Raw genomic sequence first — 20,365 nt, forward strand, 5'->3', positions numbered from 1 at the left:
TCATCACTGAGGGAAATACCTACCGCCGCTGTGCTGCATCATCCCTTCCTCGTTGGGGAAATACCGACGTAGCTTCAAGCCGCCATCAAAAGGAATTTCTGGCACCGTTGTCGGGGAGGATCTTCAACATATACCAGGTTCCTAATCACAAATCTTATCTCCTCGCAATTTACATTATTTGTCATTTGCTTCTCGTTTTCCTCTCCCCCACTTCACACAAATTTGTCGTTTTATTCGCCCTCTTTTCCGTTTGCCTTTTTCTCGTCAGATCTCTTGTTTGCTTGTGTTGCCATGTGTCTTCTATTTGCTTGCATCTTTTCTTGCTAAAAATCTATTTATATGGATCCTCATCCACTTGCTAATCTTTTTAAAAGATCCAATCATGATGAACTAATTGCTAGTGATTCAAGTGCACTAGATTATCTTTATAAAATTTTGCTTGAGATTCGCGAATCTGAAAATTGTGATGAAGAAAATTACAAAGTGATTCATGATAGTTCTTTCAATGAAAAGCATGATTATGTCAAATGTCAAATGATTATATTAATGATTATGTCAAATTGTGATGAAAAATGATTTTACTATAAATTATATTAATGTCAAATGTGCTAATAATATGCAAAACCCCAAGCTTGGGGATGCTAATTTTGATATGTCCACCACTTATTTCCATGATCATGATTGGGGTGATTCTTCTTATGATCTTGAAAATTTATTTAAGCCTCATGATGAATATGTTTGCGATAATATTGAAAGTGGGTTTGGAAGAGTGTCAACTTTAGCTAAAAATAATCCCACATATTTGGAGAGTGTTCAATATTATGAATTTTTTGATAAAAGTGGACTTGGAGAGGTCATGACTTTATTTGATGATAATCCCACTATTTTGGAAGAGTGTCAACCTTGCATGCATGTTGGTCATGAAGAGAATATTTTATGTGATACTTATATTGTTGAATTCTATTATGAACCTACATGTAACTATTATGAGAGAGGAAAATATTGTTATCGAAATTTTCATGTTACTAAATTAAGTCTCGTTATGATGAGATTGTCAATGTTTTATTCCTCCCCTTTGCTTATGCTAGATATTTCTTGTCTTGATAATTTATTTTCTTATAAAATTCCTATGCAAGCTTCGAAATATCGGATATCGGGTTCGTATCGGTTTGGCTTCGACATATCGGATATCGGATATCAGATATCGGGTGATATATCGGACGATATGTAGATATATCGGAGAAACCAGGTCTAGTTTTTTTCATTATTCTTGCTCAAAACATTTACTTTTAGTAAAAGAAAATGTATGATCTCAATGCTTTAACATAACACTTTTAGATTCCTAGTTTAGTAAGTTGTTGATATAGAAACTAATAAGGAAGGACTCACAAAATCCTTACTCCATGAGTAAAAACAACATGATATATATGCATTTGTACAAAACATTGTGCATGACTTTGATAATATATAATGAAGTTGTAAATGCATAATGTTATTTCACTGTTTTCTAATAAAAAAATTGTTGCCATCTACGTATCGTTCAATATCGGTGGACATATCGGACATACCAATCGATATTTCGGTCCTTACCGGATGATATGTTGGAAAATGATATTTACCAAATGATATGTTATGTTTATATCGGTAGAGCCCCAAAAGTGATATATCGGCCTATATATCGGTCGTATCGGCCTAGATTTAAAAGCTTGTTCCTATGCATAGGAAGTATGTTAGACTTAAATTTGTTTGTCACATGTTTTATGATGCTCTCTTTGTCTTTCAATTATTATCTTTCTTGTGAGCATCAATGAAATTTTATACCTAGCTAGGGGCGTAAAACTATAGCGCTTGTTGGGAGGCAGCCCAATGAATAAAATTTATTTTTGCTTTTGCTTCCTGTTCTTGAGTGTTGGAACAATTATTCTACTGTTATGATTGTGTTTATTGTGTTTTAGTTAGTGTTTGTGCCAAGTAAAGCCTTTAGGATCTTCTTGGGTGATAGTTGTTTGATCTTGCTGAAAAAAACAGAAACTTTTGTGCTGGCGAAAATATTTTCCATTTTATCCAGAGAGCGATAAAATACCAATTCCTTCTGTAGTAGATTAATATACAAATTTACCAGGTCTTCCTAATTTTTCAGAGTTTTTGGAGTTACAGAAGTGTTTGAAATATCCAGATTGCTACAAACTATTCTGTTTTTGACATATTCTGTTTTCTTTGCGTTGTGTGCTTGTTTTGATGGCTCTATGGTTTTCTTTGATGAGTTTTTGCTATTGAAAAGTTGGAATACAGTAGATATAATGCAAGAACAAAATATGAATTGGTTTAATACAACAATTATAGTAGTGATTTTTTTTCTTATACTAACGAGTCTCACGAAGGCTTTTGTTGAGTTTTGTGTGATTGAACTTTTCAAGTTTTGGGTTATCTTACGATGGATGAAGGAATAAGGAGTAAGAAGAGCCTAAGCTTGGGGATGCCCTGGCATCCCAAGCTATTATCTAAAAGAGAGCAAGCAACTAAGCTTGGGGATTCCCCGAGTGGCATCCCCTCTTTCTTCTAACGACCATCGGTATTTTACTCGAAGCTATATTTTTATTCGTCACATACTATGTGTTTTGCTTGGAGCGTATTGTATGATATGAGTCTTTGATGGTTTAATTTTGTGTTTTAAGTCTTGATTCCTTGCTGGACACACCTATTTGAGAGAGCCAAAATTATGCCATGACTTGTTAGAATTGCTCTCTATGCTTCACTTAAATTTTTATGAGCTATGGACTTGCTCTGGTGCTTCACTTATATCTTTTTGAGCACGGTGTGCTTTACTATTTTTGAAGAAATGCTCTCTTGATTCACTTTAGATTTATTTGAGAGTTAGTAATTTTTTTAATAAATTACCTCTTGCTTCACTTAAATTAATTTGAGAGTAAGAAATATTATGCTCATGATCTTCACTTATATTTGTTTGAGCTTATCAAAAGCAACACATGAAAATTAGTCCCAAAGTGATAGATATCCAACAAGGATATAATAAAAACTTTCATGAAGATCATTGGACAAAATAAACTTGATTATTAGTAATAGTTTTGAGATATGATGATGTGATATGCGAGTCATCTTGATGAGTAATTATGCTTTAGTAAGAATATTGGTGTTAAGGTTTGTGATTCCCTATGCAAGCACGGAAGTCAATAATTGTGCAATGAAATTATATCCTACTTGTGGTGCATTATTCGGTGTTAATTATGCTTAATGCTCGCTTATGAGATTATTCGTTTCTTGGTTGGTCACTTCTCAATCTTTTGCTAGCCTTCATTTTGCACTAAGTATGATCACTACTTGTGCAACCAAAAATCTTTAAACCAGTTTTGCCACATGAGTCCACTATATCTACCTATATGCGGTATTATTTTGCCGTTCTAAGCAAATTTGTATGTGTCATCTCTAATTTTAAAAATAAACTTCTCTTTTGTGTGTTCGTACCGCTCACAGAGCGGTGAGGGATGGCTAATATTTTCCATACTAGATGTGTTATTCTCACGATGAGTGTTTATTCACTTGTCATTGCACGAGAGTAAGGCAAAGGTATTAGAGATGCCCTGTCCTGAAATGAAAAATGAATTTACTTTATGTTATCAAATAATAAATTCCTTGGAAAGTGTTGGTATGGAAGGCACCCGTGGATACGGTTAACCATGGAAAGTGAAAGTATGGTGGAAAAGGGAATAAACTTTATTTTCTGTTTGGGAACCGCCTATGATATATATAGCATGGAAAGTGTTGAGAAGTCTAAGTCGTTATCGTTGGTGGGAAGGACACACCTCCCAAAATGTTTTTATCTCTAAGTTTTTCGCTTTGAGCTCTGGCACCTCTACAAATCCCTACTTCCCCTATGAAGGGCCTTTCTTTTACTTTATGCAATTTTAATTTTTGAATTTGAGTCTCCATCTTCTCTTATAAAAGCACCAACTAAGAGGCATTATGATCGTACTTGAGCATTGGATGTAGTTAATACGCGAGCATGTTTCATGAATGGATCAATGATTGAGCATAATGGGCTAGGGATAGCTTATTTTGGCATTGATATTTTGAAAGACATGGTTGCTTGTTGATATGCTTGAGTATTTAACTTATCATGTCAAAACTAGACTATTGCTTTGAACAATATAAAAGTCCAAATGTCCATTCTATAAAGAAAAGAATATGATATGACATGTTAGGCATCATTCCACATCAAAAATTCTATTTTTATCACTTACCTACTCGAGGACGAGCAGGAGTTAAGCTTGGGGATGCTGATATGTCTCCAACGTATCTATAATTTTGTTTGTTCCATGCTGTTATATTATCAGTCTTGGATGTTTTTTAATCATTTTATAGTTATTTTAGATCATTTTTGGTACTAACCTATTGACATAGTGCCAGTTGCTGTTTTCTGCATGTTTTTACATCGTAGGAAATTAATACCAAACGGAGTCCAAATGCAACGAAACTTTAGGAGGATTTTTTATGGACCAGAAGACACCCAATGGGCCAAGGCAGCGCCTGGGGGTGCTCTGAGGGGAGCACAACCCACTAGGGCGCGCCAGGAGACCCAAGTGCGCCCTGGTGGGTTGTGCCCACCTTGGGTGCCCCCCGGACAACCTATTTGCTCTATAAATACCCCAATATTCTAGAAACCCTAGGGAAGTAGACGAAAATCAATTCCGGCCACCGCAGAGTCCAGAACCACCAGATCCAATCTAGACACCATCACGGAGGGGTTCACCACTTCCAATGGTGCCTCTCCGATGATGCGTGAGTAGTTCTTTGTACACCTTCAGGGCCGTAGTTAGTAGCTAGATGGCTTTCTCTCTCTCTTGTCTGATTCTCAATACAATGGTCTCTTGGAGATCCACATGATGTAACTCTTTTTGTGGTGTGTTTGTTGGGATCGGATGAACTTTGAGTTTATGATCAGATCTATCTCTTTTTATCCATGAAAGTTATTTGAGTTTCTTTGATCTCTTATATGCATCATTGCTTATAGCCTCGTATTTCTTCTAAGATATTTGGGTTTTGTTTGGCCAACTTGATCTATTTATCTTGCAATGGGAGGAGGTGCTTTGTAGTGGGTTTGATCTTAAGGTGCTTGATCCCAGTGACAGAAGGGGAACCGACACGTATGTATCATTGCTACTATAAGGATAAAACGATGGGGTCTATCTCTACATAGATAGATCATGTCTGCACCATGTCATCGTTCTTATTGCATTACTCCGTTTCCCCATGAACTTAATACACTAGATGCATGTTAGATAGCGGTCGATGTGTGGAGTAATAGTAGTAGATGCAGGTAGGAGTCGGTCTACTAATCTTAGACGTGATGCCTATATAATGATCATTGCCTGGATATTGTCATGATTATTTGAAGTTCTATTAATTGCCCAACAGTAATTTGTTTACCCACCATTTGTTGTTTTTCTCGAGAGAAGCCACTAGTGAAACCTACGGCCCCGGGTCTCTTTCCCATATTATTTGCCTTTGCGATCTACTTTTCCTTTGCTTTTATTTTCAGATCTACTAAACCAAAAATACAAAAATACCTTGCTGTGTTTTATTCTTATTTATTTTATTTGGCATTCGATCTATCAATCTACAACACCTTTATTCACGTCCGTTTGCCCATCTTGGGGCGCCGCTACCCGGAAGGGATTGGCAACCCCTTTTACACGTCGGGTTGCGAGTATTTGTTATTTGTGTGCAGAGGTTGTTTACGTTGTGTTGCTTGGTTCTCCTACTGGTTCGCAACCTTGGTTTCATCACTGAGGGAAATACCTACCGCCGCGGTGCTGCATCATCCCTTCCGCTTTGGGGAAATACTGACGTAGCTTCAAGCCGCTATCAACTCCTGCGCCGTCATGACACTTCAGAAGGACGAACAGCTGCCGCCGGTGCCAAGATAGTGGAGAATGTGACTGTGCGCCTTGGATAGAGGCGGCGGCGCACGACAGTCCTCCTTGACGACACGCCAGGGCGGCGGCGAGCTGCACTCCTCCTTGACGAAGCATTGGGGCGGTGACAAGATCCGCTCTTCCTTCACGTGGTGTCCAATTTGGTCGCCGCAGATGTGCGTCGGGGGAGAGCATGGAGGGGATGACGGCGTCGGCTTCATGGGGAAGAGCGCCCCTGGTGGCGGAGCCGAGCCATTGATGTGGATGACGGAGCGACGGAGTGACGGAGCGACGGAGCATCAGCTCCATCAGCTCCTCGAAGTCCGTGTCGATGGCGGTGTAGACCTGGCCCGCCATCGTCAACGTGGACTGCGGTGGTGGCAGCTAGTGGTCCTCCTCGTTGCCGCAGGAGATGACGATCTCGGCCTGCGTCGAGGAGCCGACAGCCGATGAGGACGGTGGCCCCAAAGTTTGAGGGCGGCGTCGCCACGATCCGCCAGATCCCATCCTAGACCCGCCTGCCAGCACCGACGCCTAGGACTTGCCCACCGCCGGAGATGTGGAGTGATATGGGCGGGGGGGAGGGGAGGAGGAGGAGGATTCCATCTGGACTGCACCGGAGCATGGCTTATATAGCCACGTCCAGGCCATGCGAAGGGTCGGTCAGCCGATTCAATGCGGCACAGCGACCGGAGTTCGTTCCTCGACAATAAGGATGACAATGGGTAGGGTATGGGAAGGGTAGAGCAATACCATACCCATACTGATGTCGCTTGAAGCTGGGATGATGCAGCACAACAGCGGTAGGTATTTCCCTCAAATGTGAAACCAAGGTTATCGAACTAGTAGGAGAACCAAGCAACACAACGTAAACAGCCCCTGCACACAAATAACAACACCTCGCAACCCGACGTGTTAAAGGGGTTGTCAATCCCTTTCGGGTAAAAGCGCCAGAAACGGTGTGTGGACGGGAGAAAGTTGTAATAGATTGAAAAATAGATCACAAATAAAATAAAGCGCAACAAAGTATTTTTGGATTTTTGGTTTAATAGATCTGAAATAAAAGCAAAAGAAAATAGATCGCAAAGGCAAATATATGAGAAAGAAGACCCGGGGGCCGTAGGTTTCACTAGTGGCTTCTCTCGAGAAAAATAGCAAACGGTGGGTGAACAAATTACTATTGGGAAATTGATAGAACCTCAAATAATTATGACGATATCCAGGCAATGATCATTACATAGGCATCACGTCCAAGATTAGTAGACCGACTCCTGCCTGCATCTACTACTATTGCTCCACACATCGACCGCTATCCAGCATGCATCTGGTGTATTAAGTTCATGGAGAAATGGAGTAATGCAATAAGAACGATAACATGATGTGGACAAGATCCGTTTATCTATATGGCGGTAGATATAGATCTCGTCTTTTTATCCTTAGTAGTAATGATCGATACGTGTCGGTTCCCTTTCTGTCACTGGGATCAAGCACCGTAAGATCGAGCCCACTACCGGGCACCTCTTCCCATTGCAAGATAAATAGATCAAGTTGGCCAAACAAAACCCAAATATCGGAGAAGAAATACGAGGCTATAAGAGATCATGCATATAAGAGATCAAAGAAAATCAAATAACTTTCGTGGATATAAAAAGATATAACTGGTCATAAACTCGAAGTTCATCAGATCCCAAAAAACACACTGCAAAAGAGTTACATCATATGGATCTCCAAGAGACAATTCTATTGAGAATTCAATGAGAGAGAGAAAGCCATCTAGCTACTAACTACGGACCCGAAGGTCTACAAAGAGCTACTCATGCATCATCGGAGAGGCACCAATGGAAGTGGTGAACCCCATCCGAGATGGTGTCTAGATTGGATCTGGTGGTTCTGGACTCTGCTGCAGCTGGATGTATATTTCGTCGAATCCCCTAGGGTTCTGGTATTTTTGGGGTATTTATAGAGCAAAGAGGCGGTTCAGGGGGCACCCGAGGTGGGCACAACCCACCAGGGCGCGCCTGGGCCTCCTGGCGCGTCCTGGTGGGTTGTGCCCCCTTGGTGCACCCCCGGGTGCAACCAGGGCCCATTGTCTTCCTTCTGGACCATAAAAAGTCATCGTGAAGTTTCGTGGCATTTGGACTCCGTTTGATATTGATTTCCTGCGATGTAAAAAACATGGAGAAAACAGCAACTGGCACTTGGCACTATGTCAATAGGTTGGTACCAAAAAATGATATAAAATGATTATAAAACATCCAAGATTGATAATAAAATAGCATGGAACAATCAAAAACTATAGATACGTTGGAGACGTATCAGCATCCCCAAGCTTAACTCCTACTCGTCCTCGAGTAGGTAAGTGATAAAAACAGAATTTTTGATGTGGAGTGTTGTTCATCAAGTCATATCATATTATTTTCTTTATAGCATGAAAATTTGGACTTTTATGTGATTCAAAGCAATAGTCTAGTTCTGACATAATAATTTAGATACTCAAGCATATCAACAAGCAACCATGTCTTTCAAAATATCAACGCTAAAATAAGTTATCCCTAGCCCTTCATGCTCAAACATTGATCCATTCATGAAACACACTCGAATATTAACTACACCCAATACTTGAGCACGATCATATTGCCTCCTAGCTAGTGCTTTTATGAGAGAAGATGGAGACTGAATTTTAAAATAAAAATTGCATAAAGTAAAAGAAAGGCCCTTCGCAGAGGGAAGTAGAGATTTGTAGAGGTGCCAGAGCTCAAAGCAAAAAAATTAGAGGTAAAAACATTTTGGGAGGTGTATCCATCCCACCAACGAAAACGACTTAGAGTTCCCAATACTTTCCATGCATAGATATATCAATAGGCAGTTCCCAAACAAAAAATAAAGTTTATTCCTTTTTCCACCATAACTTTCACTTTCCATGGCTAACCGTATCCACGGGTGCCCTCCATACCAACACTTTCCACATAAAGTAAATATTTCTTTGCATTTCGGGATTAGGCATCCCTAATACCTTTACCTTACTCTCGTGCAATGACAAGTGGATAAACACTCATCTTGAGAATAACACATCTAGCATGGAAAATATTAGTCACCCGTTACCGTTCTGCGAGCGAAACAAACACACAAAAGAGAAGTTTATTTTGAAAATTAGAGATGGCACATGCAAATTTGCCTAGAACGGCAAAAGAATACCGCATATAGATAGATATAGTGGACTCATGTGGCAAAACTGGTTTAAAGGATTTTGGATGCACAAGTAGAGGTCATACTTAGTGCAAAATGAAGGCTAGCAAAAGATTGGGAAGCGACCAACCAAGAAAAGAATAATCTCATAAGCAAGCATTAAGCATAATTAACACCGAATAATGCACCACAAGTAGGATATAATTTTTATTACATGATTATTGACTTTCGTGCATGCATAGGGAATCACAAACCTTAACACCAATATTCTTACTAGAGCACAATTACTCATCAACATAACTCACATATCACATCATCATATCTCAAAACTATTACTAAGAATCAAGTTTATTTTGTCCAATGATCATCATGACATTTTCTTTTACTTTATCCTTCTTGGATATCTATCACTTTGGGACTAACTTTTATGTGTTGCTTTTCATAAGCTCAAACAAATATAAGTGAAGATCATGAGCATAACAAATTTTCTTTCTCTCAAAATAATTTAAGTGAAGCAAGAGAGAATTTCTTCAAAATTTTACTAACTCTCAAATAAATCTAAGGGAAGCAAGAGAGCATTTCTTCAAAAATAACAAAGCACACCGTGCTCAAAAATATATAAGTGAAGCACTAGAGCAAGCCCTAGCTCATAAAAGATTTAAGTGAAGCATAGAGAGCAATTCTAACAAGTCATGATATAATTTTGGCTCTCTCAAAAAGGTGTGTCCAGCAAGGATTGGTGACTTAAAGCACAAAATAAAACAAGCAAAGACGCATATCATACAAAACGCTCCAAGCAAAACACATATCATGTGATGAATAAAAATATAGCCTCGAGTAAAATACCGATAGTTGTTGAAAGAAAGCGGGGATGCCACTCGGAGGCATCCCCAAGCTTAGTTGGTTTCTCATTCTTGGATAATAGCTTGGGATGCCGAGGCATCCCCAAGCTTAGGCTCTTACATCCTTCCTTCATCCATCATAAGATAATCCAAAACTTGAAAACTTCAATCACACAAAACTCAACAACGCCTTCGTGAGATTCGTTAGTATAAGAATAATAAACTACTACTATAAGTGCTCTATCAAACCAATTCATATTTTATTTTTGTATTATATCTACTGTATTCCAGCTTTTTTATGGCAAAAACTCATCAAATAAAACCATAGATCCATCAAAATAAGCGCATAACACAAAGAAAACAGAATCTGTCAAAACAGAACAATCTATAACAATCTGACTATTTCGAATACTTCCATAACTCCAAAAACTCTGAAAAAATAGGATGGCCTGAGAAATTTGTATATTGATCTACTGCAATTGGAATGGGTATTTCATCGCCCTCTGGTAAAAAATGAAAATTAATTTCGTGAGCGTAAAAGTTTGTGTTTTTTCAGCAAGATCAAACAACTATCACCCAAGAAGATTCTAAAGGCTTTACTTGGTACAAACACCAATTAAAACACAAAAAATACAATCATAATAGTAGCATAATTGTGCTAACACTCAAGAACAGAAAGCAAAAGGCAAAAATAAATTTTATTCATTGGGTTGCCTCCCAACAAGCGCTATAGTTTTACGCCCTTAGCTTGGCATAAAGCAAGGATCTAAGTTTTGTCATCCTTCTTCTTCTTAATTTTCTTGGCGGTTTTTTATTAGGAGGTTTTGTAAACACAACATAAAACATATTATCCATAGAAACTTTAGCATTCCTTAGTTGATTTTCATCATAACCCCTTTGATTTCCTGCTACAATCCAAGAATAGTGTTGATTAACATTATTAAAAACTTGTTGGATTATATCTAGAACGAGGACCTCCTTTTTAAGATTCTCATCAAAGATCTTATTATCCCCAAGCAAATGCCTTAGTGCATAGTCACTATTGTAAAGAATTTCGTCTATCCCGGGGTTTTCACAATTCATACCATAAAAATCAAAGATTTCCCTAGCTTCCCGAATTATGTAGTCAGACTCGTTCACAAGAATGAGAGTGGCCAACTTTTTGGCTCTAGGATTCTTTATTTCGGGAAGCTCAAAAAACAACCTTTGCAAAGTAGGATGAGTGCGGATAAATTTGCTTTCAAGTTTCAGAACTAGTGCTGAAATAGCATCCGCATAAGATCTAGTAGTTTTACTATAGGAGCATCATCCGAACTTAGATTTCCGACACAATTGAAAAATTCTTGGATACATTCTTTTCCCATAATGTTCCCTTGCCCCAAGATAAAAGTTTTAGTATCCAGATTTCCCGTACATCCAATTTTAGGAGTTAGGCCATCATCTATTGGTGCCATACCAAAATCACTCATGATTGTAAGCAAATGATAGATCAGACGAGAAAACGGCGAACGGAAAAAGAGAGGCAAATAAAGCGGCAAATTTTTGTTAAGTGGAGAAGAGGAAAATGAGAGGCAAATGGCGAATAATGTAAATTGCAAGGAGATGAGATTTGTGATTAGGAACCTGGTTATGTTGAAGATCCTCCCCGGCAATGACACTAGAAATTCCTTTTGATGTTGCTTGAAGCTATGTCGGTTTTTTCCCCAAAGAGGAAGGGATGATGCAGCACAGCGGCGATAGGCATTTCCCTCAGATATGAAACCAAGGTTATTGAACTAGTAGGAGAACCAAGCAACACAATGTAAACAGCCCCTGCACACAAATAACAACACCTCGCAACCCGGCGTGTTAAAGGGGTTGTCAATCCCTTTCGGGTAACGGCGCCAGAAACGGTGTGTGGATGGGAGAAAGTTGTAATAACTTGAATAAATAGATCGCAAATAAAATAAAGTGCAGCAAAGTATTTTTGGATTTTTGGTTTAATAGATTTGAAAATAAAAGCAAAAGAAAATAGATCGCAAAGATAAATATATGAGAAAGAAGACCCGGGGGCCGTAGGTTTCACTAGTGGCTTCTCTCGAGAAAAATAGCAAATGGTGGGTGAAAAAATTACTATTGGGCAATTGATAGAACCTCAAATAATTATGAAGATATCCAGGCAATGGTTATTAGATAGGCATCACGTCCAAGGTTAATAGACCGACTCCTGCCTGCATCTACTACTATTACTCCACACATTGTCCGCTATCCAGCATGCATCTAGTGTATTAAGTTCTTGGAAAAACGGAGTAATGCAATAAGAACGATGAAATGATGTAGACAAGATCCATTTATCTATATGGCGGTAGATATAGATCTCGTCTTTTTATCCTTAGTAGCAACGATAGATACGTGTCGGTTCCCTTTCTGTCACTGGGATCAAGCACAGTAAGATCGAACCCACTACCGGGAACCTCTTCCCATTGCAAGATAAACAGATCAAGTTGGACAAACAAAACCCAAATATCAGAGAAGAAATACGAGGCTATAAGAGATCATGCATATAAGAGAGCAAAGAAACTCAAATAACTTTCGTGGATATGAAAAGATATAACTGATCATAAACTCGAAGTTCATCAGATCCCAACAAACATACCGCAAAATAGTTACATCATATGGATCTCCAAGAGACCATTGTATTGAGAATTCAGCGAGATTGCGAAAGCCATCTAGCTACTAACTACGGACCCGATGGTCTACAAAGAACTATTCACGCATCATCGGAGAGGCACCAATGGAAGTGGTGAACCCCATCCGAGATGGTGTCTAGATTGGATCTGGTGGTTCTGGACTCTGCGGCGGCTGGATGAATATTTCGTCGACTCCCCTAGGGTTCTGGTATTTGTGGGGTATTTATAGAGCAAAGAGGCGGTCCGGGGGGCACAACCCACCAGGACGCGGTTGGGCGTCCTGGAGCGCCCTGGTGGGTTGTGCCCCCCTCAGGGCACCCCCCCAGGTGCAACCAGGGCCCATTGCCTTCGTTCTGGCCCATAAAAAATCATCATGAAGTTTCGTGGCATTTGGAATCCGTTTGATATTGATTTCGTGCGATGTAAAAAACATGAAAAAACAGCAACTGACACTTGACACTATGTCAATAGGTTAGTACCAAAAAATGATATAAAATGACTATAAAATGATTATAAAACATCCAAGATTGATAATAAAACAGCATGGAACAATCAAAAATTATAGATACATTGGAGACGTATCACACACCTATATAATCAGTGGGTACAAAATTCTACCTATACACGTACCCATGGGTATGAAACTTTACACATACCCATACCCAATGGGTACCCGTATCCATTGGGTGCCCAGCGGGTAGAACAAATAGTACACATGTTGTTCACAATTTTACGCTCATTGATAGAACATTTGACAAAAAAAATCAATTATCCCAGCTCAATAACAGGTAGTGAGTAAATGAGCATTAACAAAATTTAGAAATCACAACATACTCTTAAGTCAATAGGAGTAGACGAGTCACATGACAAACTAATGACTAATTGACGGCAACTTAACATTAGTTCACAAACACGCAGGTATGGGTATACCCACGGGTACAATGCTATACCCGTACCCTACCCATGACATAACGGGTAGGGTATGGGTACTACCCATGGGTATAAAAGTGTGCCCAAACCCTACCCATGCACATGTGGGTATGGTACCCACGGTTACCCGTACGCACCCTTACTCGGTAACCTGCGTCCGCATTGAAGCAGCTGTTGCCGAGAGGTCGCGTTGGTCAGCGCCGCCCTCCCTCCCTCCGGTCACATCATAAATCAATGTCAGCATCCGCGTGCTCTGTGTCAGCATGAATACGGCGCGGTAAGCGGCACATGTATCGAAAGGTAAGCTCGGGAGGAGTGGGTAACGGGTTTTTGATGGGTCAGAGCGGTCAGAAGCGGGCATGGGATCGTTCCGATCTCTCGCAAACCTCCCCGCGTTTGTCTCCGGATTACGGAAGAAAGCGTGTCAGCACTGACAGGTCCGCATTGAATGGCTTCAGCGGTCCGGACAACATGGTCCGGACGGTTACAAGAGGTTTGAGGTCGCGTTGAAGATGCCCTAACAAGTTTACACTTGCTTCCCTCAAAATAAAAAATGTACACTAGCTAGAACCACCAACATAGATGATAGCTTCGCCAAACCTCAGCTCTGCCATAATTTAATTGATATATCTAGTTTTCCGCAGACATCAACCCCCCCCCCCACACACACACACTTTCATGAGCTAGGTTCTTTGAAGTGTTCTTGGTCAGATCTTTGGTTGTCCATGGCTACTATTCCGCCAATGCTGGTGGCAGTGGCGAATAAGTTTTCTCCAAATATCCCATCGAAGCGGTGGTTCTCTCGCTTTTGGTGTTGGTTTTGGAGACATTGTTTGTGTTGTCTTAGGTCCTTCGGATCTGGGCAAGCACTTTGTGTGTCTTTAGGTTGGTGTCGAGATAATGATTCTCTTCCTCCTGCTTGTTGCAGTGGTGTTATGCGTAGCCAACGGCGTTGACGTCGGAACATGGAGTAGGTCATAACCAAGAGTCATGCCGCCGCCACAACAAACCTAGATTGCCTCTTCTCCTCTCACTGTGCAGTGTCGTCGATGGCTAGGAGGTCCTTTAGAAATGTGGTGCCCTGGTGGGGCGCATGATATGGTGGGGATGGTCAGTTGTTGCACATGCGTTGGCAGTGGCGGTGGCTGGTTAGGGCTGGCGACTCAACTCCGATGTGTTGGCTTTGGCTACCTTCGATGGCGGCCTGACGTAGCTTGGTCATCAGAGAAGGGAGCTTCATGATGTGATCACGAGCGTCGCGGGTCTCAGGTTGTCTTAGGGTCTTCATTAGGGAGGTGCGGTGACCCAGCATGCCACTGCATGGTGTAGTATGCCTGTCGTTGATATAATGCCCATAAGACACCGTCTCATGAACCTTATATCCCTCAGAGTGTACAGCAGAAACATAGCGGGTCTAGACCATCATTATATTACAACCTTTATTCAAACAAAGATCCAACGTTGAAATGATTCAAACTACTGGTACCAAAATGCGGGGTACCACTATTGATCCTGCGATCACTTATTTGGTTTAGATCATGCCACTCACATGATCAAGTTGGCTGCTACTACTATTCTACACTACTCTTGTTGTTGCTGATGCTCTGATCCATCTCCTCCGTTGTCGGCTCCGTAGGCAATGACGTAGTCGACTCCTTCGACTCCACCAGAAAGGTCTGGCTCCTTATAGAAGTACTCTCTAGCAACATTGGGATCCCCCGGCAGCTCCTCCAAATACTCACAGTCTGGAGGGGAAATAGTACAAGGGATGAGTACAGGAGGTACTCAACAAGTTCATAGATATTCTGGGTGGAGATGCACTATAGCTACTACTGATTCCAAATAGGTCTCGACAATGGTTTTGGAAAATATTTGCAGCACCAAATTTTACTTATAGCATTTAGTCATCAAACTTCACGGGTTGTTAGAATCTCCAATAGACTCCTTTCCCGCCGCGTTCGCAGATCTTTCCCAGATCAGGGAGTGACGAGCCACAGTTCATTACACTCTGCAGAGGTGTGCTACTTTACCCATGAACGATTAACTTAGCCCTTTTGCCTGGTCCGTAACCTTGCACATCCATGATGCGTGGCCGGGTCTAAGATCCGAGTCTTTCCCTCTCCCATGTTTACCAATGCCCCTGACCCTGGCTCGAGAGGTATTCCCTCTTTTGCCTAAAATCTGCTACAGGTAGGGTTTATACGGCCCCGTGACCGATGAGCATTTACGCCGCCCTGGCGATTAAGGATTGACGGCCCTCTGCCGATAGGGTATTTACAGCACCCATAGCGGACAGGATATATCGACTCCCTGGGCCGGTTATACGGATTTACGCCCCGTGGCGAACCTGTGCGAGGGCACATCGGTATGAGGAAAAGTTATTTACTCGCCCGGCCCATTCCAGGCTCCATGGTCAACGCTATCGCTACGGCGCTGGAATGTCTGCTGATTTTGGTTGTTAAGCCCGGTACAATTGAACTCTACCACCGTGTTACCATCCTGAGTTCCATTGCCCACCAATGAATTGATAGTACTGAATATAATTTTATTTAATACTATGAATAGATTATGCAAGGAGAGAATTTTGTAAAGATGCTTTTATGAAAGCATAAACAAAGGCATGCAAGGTACGAACTTGCCTGATGATCGATAGGTGGTGTAACTCGAGGCTTCGAGACTCGCGGTTGCCTCGGGTTCTGAAAACGACATATAGTCCGATAAGGACTAATGTTGCAAGAAAATCTGCAAGATGCTATATGCATAGGATGACACGGCTTTTCTCCCCCTCTAACCCTCCAAGATTTTATTAGTGCATTTCTTTCAATTTATTTTATTAGATTATTATTGTCAACTCTTATTTCCATACTATATATTTTGTAATATAAATAAGTGGTTTATTTGTTATTATTATTGGTAATTTGAGACACCTAGACAGTGAGTCATACTTGGTATTCAATTCTATGATTTTATGTGGATTATTTATTCTTGTTTATTTCTTAACTAAAAGAATATTAATTATAATTAACATAGTTGAAATACTTGATTTTAAGATTGTATTAAATATTTTTAGATGTGAATTTGCACCTTGTTTATATATATTTATTTTATAATTTTAGTTGATTTATAACCTTAACACACATGTATTGGTTTGGGTTGATCTGACACATACGTGATGTGGACTAGTACTAATTAACACATATGTGTAAGTAGAAGTGCACAGGGGATTATACGTGAATTAATCCAAGGGCTTGAGGTAGCACACACGTGTATTGGTTTGGTGGCCTGGTTCAATACACATGTACGCACACCATGGTTGGGTTCAGCCCAACACGTACGCACGCTGGCTAGAGTATTCCAGAATGCGCACACGCACTCGACTCTATCTCTCGCTCAGCTCTTTTCCTCTCGTACTTCTCTCGCTCGATCCCCGCTGTCGCCGCCTGGGTCGCCGGCCGATTCTGGCCGCTCCGGTGAGCTCCGGCGCCTCCCAGCACACCCATTGCTGCTCCTTGGCGAGCTCTACCAGCTCCGCCGCATCGATCTACTTTTCCTCCCTCCTGTGGTCGTCCCCAACTATTTCCTCGCTAGGGTTCCGGTGGTGGAGGCGGGTCTTGTCGCCGACGGCCCTTCGGGCGTCGCGGGGTTTCATCCGGCACCTCCAGCGGCTCACCGTGATGCGTTGGTGCCCCTGGGGTGGCGTCTCCGTGCGGTGATGCCCTCGGGGTGGCGCCACCGTGCCCGGCGCTCGCCCTGGTCGTCGTGGTTGTGCTCCGGCGGCCTCCAGACCCTCTCCTGGATGTGGTGATGGTCACACCACAACCGTTGTGTGGCTGAGCTACAGCTATGGCTACAATCTCCCTCTGGTGAGGTCCTCCCGGTTCCTTCTCCATTGATTTTGCTCATGCATGGCCTTGGCCATGATTTGGGTTGGATGTGGGATTCTACTAGTTGCTGCTAGATGTTGTAATCAAGCATCAACTCCTACTGGAGCTCTCTGGTGATAAATTCATGCTGTTCTAGGGTCTGTCAGTAGCTGCCCATGTGTATTTGCTTTATTTCTGTGCTCACGTGATGGTCTGGTGGTATATGATTGCTCTGGATTTGCTAAGTTGGTCAGGAGCAAAGTGCTTAATATGTTGTTTGCTCCTATGTGGCTCTGCTATTCGTGTTAACTGAAGGATTCTTTAGTTATGAAGCTCCCTGGTTCAGTACACTAATCCTATTGTCTTTGTCTACTTGATTTCACTTGCTGTACTTCCCACTGCAAGTTGATTAACTGAATATGCTACTCTAGTTCCTGGAGTTGGTTACTTAATTCTGTCTATTTCCATTGGTCCGGCTGACCTTCGGGTAATAGCTAATTATACTTCTTGTTACAGGTTACTGCTATTATATATACTTACAGCAGCACTGCTAATGATACTAGCCCATGTGCTGGTGGATGTGGTGTCCTATTTGCAGAAAAATACCATGTGTAAGTGGAGTGCAGTGTTCTGCAGAAGCAGATATTCAGTTGGGTGCTACCCTATCTATTTCTTCTATGCTATCTTTACTCTACTTAAGAATAGATACTGCTTGTCTTGGCTATATTCTGCTTTCTTGTCTATTTTTCTATCCCTCTCTCTTCTATTAAACTGATAAGAACAGATGTTGCCTGATCTTATTGCTTATGATGCTGGTCTGAGGCCTCTCTGGGTTCTAAAGTTATTTTTGTGGCTCCAAGAACTCCTACAAATCCTGTGATGCATGACACAACATTTCTGTGCACGCCTGAGGATTTCATCACTCCAATCCTACCTCTGGTGCTGAGTAGCTTGGTCCCGAGGCTTTGGTTATCCTTCTTCTTGTGGTTAGCCTGCACCTCCTCGCTGCTTCACACTAATTCTCAGGTTTGGGTTTGGTCCAACTCCTGTTTGGTTCAGTTGTACCAGTGGCTATCAAACTCTCACTACGGCTGGGTTGCTCTATTTATAGTGCTCTGGACGGGTGACTCAGCTGTGTGCTTGTTGTGTGTGCTGCTAGTGCTGTCCTTGCGTGAGTCTCTGGTGCTGGTGGTGTTGACAGCAGCTGCTTGCTGTTGTCAAGCTCTCCTTGATGCCTATCTTGTAAGCTGATGGGTGGCTAATTGCTTGGTTACTTGGTCCTGGCCGGGTGGGTTTGATCTATATCTACTCCTGGCTTTATTCTGAGGCTGAACAGTGGCTTATATCTACTGTCACTTGACAGGATATATGCTACATACTAATCCTAACCCACTCTCTCTAGTGTTTATGGTTGCAGGTTTTGAAGAAAAGAAGAAGAAGATCAAGATTAAAATCAAGATCTTAGATATGATAGTATAGGAAGAATAGATAATTTAGTTTAGGTTATCTTTCCCGAATTCTTTACAATCCAAGAATGTATTCTCTTATTAATTATTCATGTATGTCATATGTAATATAACTTTGTAATATTTATCCGATTATCAATAAAGCTTTAATTTTCTTTATTGTTCAAAGCCTATATTAAATGCAATTCCAATTTATAATTGATTGGAACTTATGCACTCAAGTCCTTTTAACTTATTTGAATTATAATTTGAACCCAAAACTCTAAATAAGAGTGAAGGTCATGTCCAAATTATTTAAAATGCAAATTTAACTTAGTAATTTGAATGCAAATTTGATTTGGTTTTGAGTTGCAAGTTGATAATAACCCCAACCTATATGCATGAATGCAAATAACATTTGGAAAAAAAATTCCCCATTCTCTCAAACTACGGGTCATTAGAGGAGGTGAGACGGCAGCGCCATCCCTTTGTAGGAATAAGGTTCTCACCATCTTGTACCTGTTTTGTTGGTGTGTTCTACGGGCCCTTCTCGGTGTTTTCTTCTCTAGGGCAGCGATTTGCCTCGCACTCGTGGCCGTCAGCATCTTTTGGTCTACATTGATGACTTTCTGGCCATTCCTTCCACAAGTCGTCTGTCTTTCATGAATGTTATGCTTTCCACCTACAAATCGCCTACATGGCGCTAGCAGTGGGCCAGGCAGTACCGCTCGCTATGGGATTCCGTTGGTTTTTCCGAGAGATTCATAGCGGGGCTTTCAATTTTTGAACCAGTTTTTTTGGTTTCCTTTTCTTTTTCACCCTTTTCCTTTTTTTGTTGGTTTTCTTATGTTCCTCCTTCTTTTCTATTTCTCTTTTTTTCTAAGTTCATGAATATTTGTAAATTTTATGAACATTTTCAAATTTGTGGACTTTTTTCAAACTCGTGAATATTTTTCAAATGTGCAAGTATTTTTAAAATTATTGAACACTTTTATAAATCCGTGAACATTCTTACAAATTCATGATTATTTTTAAATTCATGAAAAAACGAAATTGCTAGGTTTTTCAAACTTATGAACATTTATTTAAATTGTTTAACATTTTGAAATGCATGAATATTTTTTAATACATAGATATTTTGAATTCATGAACATTCTTTTGAATTTGCCAACATTGGTTTCATATTTATGAATAAAAAATTAATTCTCAAACATTTTTTAGTTTATGGACATTTTTCAATTCACCGAGGTTTTTTTACATTCGTGAATTTGTTGTTGAATTCATGGACATCTTCTGAATGCACAATTGTTTTTTGCAAACTCGCGTCCTTTTGTAATTCAGGATTTTTTTTTAGTTCGCGAACATTTTTTGAATATGCAGACATTTGTTAAGGGGTGATTGTTTTCCAATTCATGAACATTTTGTCAATTTTTGCTATTTTTTTAAAAAAATATAACTATCTTTTGAATTCTTCGATATTTTTTAATTGATGAAAAG

General features: G+C 40.6%; 1 long non-coding RNA gene across 1 annotated transcript; it reads left to right on the forward strand.

The window, feature by feature from the left end:
• The first annotated feature begins 16,823 nt into the window (after window positions 1-16,823).
• On the forward strand, window positions 16,824-19,048 carry LOC125544910. The gene is made up of 2 exons (XR_007299820.1): window positions 16,824-18,449; window positions 18,535-19,048. It is a non-coding gene; the product is annotated as an uncharacterized LOC125544910 (long non-coding RNA).
• The last annotated feature ends 1,317 nt before the right edge of the window (window positions 19,049-20,365 follow it).

This window comes from Triticum urartu, chromosome 3 (genome assembly GCF_003073215.2).
Source record: "Triticum urartu cultivar G1812 chromosome 3, Tu2.1, whole genome shotgun sequence".
NCBI classification, from domain to species: domain Eukaryota; kingdom Viridiplantae; phylum Streptophyta; class Magnoliopsida; order Poales; family Poaceae; genus Triticum; species Triticum urartu.